Source organism: Palaemon carinicauda, chromosome 16, assembly GCF_036898095.1.
Source record: "Palaemon carinicauda isolate YSFRI2023 chromosome 16, ASM3689809v2, whole genome shotgun sequence".
NCBI classification, from domain to species: Eukaryota; Metazoa; Arthropoda; class Malacostraca; order Decapoda; family Palaemonidae; genus Palaemon; species Palaemon carinicauda.
Window position 1 is genome coordinate 15,427,110 of NC_090740.1, and position 4,065 is coordinate 15,431,174.

A 4,065-nucleotide genomic window follows, 5' to 3' on the forward strand; every position below is an offset into this window, starting at 1 on the left:
AACGTTGTTATTCCTTATCAATATGACAGTGAGGTTGTTAGCACATTGTGTTTTTCCATCTAACATTATCTATGCTTATCCCTGCTCACCATTATGTTGTGGTAACGATATTTCCCCGTTGGGCACTGCCCACTCGTGTTGACACACTCTTATGGCTTTGGTTAGCAATGAATAATGTTACAAGGAAAAATAATTCTCAGGAAAAGGATGTAGAATTCTTGTAGGGAGTAATTTGCTCTAGTATTTGAGCTATTTCCTTTTGAGGCAAATAATCACGATTCTCTCCTTTCGGAGTCCGAAGGGGAAAAAAAATCGCATATTCTCACCGATATTTGTTGTTGTGGCAACCACTATGTGGCAGAAGCTACAAGGCATTTATTGTACTTTCAATTGAAATGCTCATAAAAAGACTGCAATACCTTAGAATTTGATGGAGGGCTTGGGGATTTTCTTTTGAGCTTAACACATTATCTTGATGACAGATTGTCGTCTGTATTTTCATTGGAATTTTTTGGTTTCCATTGAGAGACGACTGTTAATTTTAGCATTATTTTCAAGGAAAATGCATCGGACATAGTTCAATTTCCCACCAAAATAAATTACTAAACCACTAATACCACCTACATGTGGTAAGATTTGTCATTGACCCTTAATTAGCAGGCAGGTAGACCGTGTTCGATACAGTAGGCCTACATTTTTTTTTCGCCATTTTCAAAAGTCACATGAACACAACCTATTTGAGATACACATAATGTCACATAGTTTCAGCCAGTAAGAGCACTCTTCAAAACTGTGCCTGGCAAATTACAGCATGCATTTGTACGTGTGATACAAAAGCCAAAAAGGAGCCAGTGTCTGCTCAAATCTGCCAAAAATTGCTCCAGGTTTCTGCCAGCCGAGAATATTTACATTACACTTGAAATGCAATAAAATACGAATTATAGTCAGGCAGATCCTTCACTATCTAAGCTCGATATAATAATAGTATCTATTTGAATATCAAATATTAGCGAGGTGTTACTCAATACCTCGTTCAAACCAGCAAACAGAATTAATCAGTTATTTAGACAAACAAAATAAAGTTCATCCTACTCCTTATGACGTTCAGAAGACGCATTATTCATAGTAGAAAAAGTGATTTGATCATCAGAATTTATTCCTCTGATGGATATGTTACAAAAACATCTGATAAAGGAACACCTGCCATAGATACACTCCAGTGGTCTGATTAACTATAACTTTCTTAGCTGTGATTGGTCGTTGACTTTATCTAGACTACTATATCTCCACATACACACAGATCTAATAACATCGTAACCAAAAACAGTAAATTATTCCTTTGAATAATTTACTTGAAATGCGTATCATAGTCGTGTACTGAAGTTCCTTTATCATATAAAATCGATAAAATAATAGTATTTACTAGAATATTAAATATTAGCCACAAGTTACTCAATATTTCACTAAAGCCAGCAAATAGAATTAATCAGTCATTTAGGTAAGGTAATCTTACTCCTATGACGTCACAGACATATTTTTCTTAACAAGAACATTTATTTGGTAATTAGAATGCATTCCTATGATAAAATGTGTTCTTAAAATGTCTTATAAGGCACTGTCTCTATACATTTTGAAGAAAATATATCTTAAATTCCGTAAAAAAAAAAAAATCTTCGGGATCGTCCCCTATATCCAGAGAGTTTGAAATACAGTGTACGGAACTTTCTTTTATCAATGGGGGGGGATGCTAATCTTCTCTGCATCGTTCCAATTTTAGTATATGTACTGCCGTAGCAAGTACAAAGTTGAGCAAGCAGTTGTCCCAGCCCATGATTCACAAAAAAAATTGCAATTGCAAATGCAGGTGCTAGTGCAAGAATGTTGAACTCATAGACTATTTCACTTGTAAAAAGAATAAGTATTCGAATAATTTCAAGTAATTTAGACAATCACTTAATTAGATAACTAAAGGATATTGTTGAAAATTGCAATGTTCAGTTTAAGGGGTTCGACTCACGACCTCTGCTTGGCAATTTGGATATTCAGATTATTGCATTTTTAGCTTGGAAAATGTCTATAATATATGTTTAAGATAGTAATCATAATTAAAGCAGTTTACTACATTACTAAAATATCCATTTTTATATATACGTAAGCGCATCTAGTCCTTTATGCAACGCTTTGCAATCAACCTTCGTAATTATTCACTTTTATCTTTAAAAGTTTTAGGGATATGTATATCTACACTAGTTTCCCATCAATAGTTCTCTCTAAAATTAAGACATTTGGTTTTCTATGTATCTTGATAGTTTTATAAGATAAACTATTGTATTTCGTAAAATTTAGGTAGTCCTTGGGTAGTCACTCATCTAGCCATTTTTTTTTTTTTAAACAATTTCATTCTCATTAATTTTCTTGATGTTTTGATTGTATTATGATATTAATATCTTCCTCAAAAGTATCGTTTTTCGATTACCACAACCCAACATAACACCTACAGACTAAACATAGATACACTATCACTAGATGCCAGGTGACCCATACTGGCCAATGGTGGGGCATTCGTGAAGATCGCCGCCATATTGGAAAGTTCCTATGGGCGTCAGCCAAGATGGTGATCAATGTAAACAAACATTGCACACTCAGTTTTTTTATATAAAAAAATGTGTGCATACGGTTTTGGGATTTACCAAGCTTCCATTTTATATGTTACCCTGAATAAATTTAGTGTACTACGTGTATATACAGTACATTCGTATTTACATTTATCTTATATATATGCAAAGCAGGACTCCTCATATAAGCCCTTACAAACACATCCTAACTACAGCCCGCAAGTGTGCAAGAGCCCGGTCGGTCGGTACATTGTAAGTTGTAAACATTGTCGATGGTTGTCAATGTGTTTTCACTTTCGTGAGTACTTGTTTTCTCAGTAAAACTGGATAAAAAGTGGTTTTCTGGCATATATTCACGTGTTTTGAAAGAATTTGACTATATTTCTTCTCGAAAATCCATAGATTGTGTAGTTGTGGCAATCAGTACCTAACTCAACAACTATTGATTTGCACCGATAATCATCATTAGGTTCGTTCAAAATACATGAAAATATGCCCGTAAAATTATTCTGTTATCCACTGGGAATTATCGGCTACTCATGAAAATTTACCCATATTAGCATCAGAATACAATAAAAAAAAATAACAAGAAAATTAACGAGAAATCTTTTTTTTTTTTTCCAAAAATAAAAATTTCTAGATGGGCGACTATCTATGGATATCCTATTACCGACTAACTAAATTGTACACAATACAATTGTATATATTATAAAAATATCAAGATACATAGAAAACTAAAAGCCTTTATTTAGAGAAAATTGTTGACGAAAAACTAGTAAAAACATATTGCTAAAACTTTTGGAGATCAACGTGAATAATTAAGGACTTTGGTTACAAAGCGTTGCGTCATGGAGTTTTAGATGTGCTTACGTAAATATAAGGAAGGTATATTTTAGCAATAAGATAAACTGTTTTCATTAAAAAATACTATTTAAAGCACAAATTATGGAAGCATCCCACATTTGTAGCCGCATTCCTCCTAGTTTTGCTCTGGAATAATACTAAAGGCTAAATGTGTTAGTATAATGCATTTTCCCACTTCTAAATTCGCCTGCGCTGTGTAACGCAGGTTCGAATCCACTGTTGCCTCTCGGATGAAGCACCAATTGTGTAATAAATGATTCAGAAACTTTTAGAATTTCTTTTCCAAAGCAGCACCACATAGTATCTTTATTATGAAATCATTTTATGCTCTGTTAGATTGACTATATGTCGTCATATGTTGGTAATTTTTTCGTACATAATATGCTCTATTTACACAACTTGGAAAAACTTCATTATTGAATTAACCCCAAAAAGGGAGTCGCAAAAGCCCTAAAATAATATCGCGCAAAGAGTTTATTCTCGGTATTATATAAAATATTTATAAAGATCATATTAGGCCGAATAGAAAGGCAGCTAGTGGCGAGGGACATACACACTAATACTCTATAATTTCCGTTTCTTTTAA

At 33.4% G+C, this 4,065-nt stretch overlaps 1 pseudogene; it reads right to left on the reverse strand.

The window, feature by feature from the left end:
* Positions 1–1,704: 1,704 nt before the first annotated feature.
* On the reverse strand, positions 1,705–1,801 carry LOC137655938 (U6 spliceosomal RNA; annotated as a pseudogene).
* Positions 1,802–4,065: the final 2,264 nt, after the last annotated feature.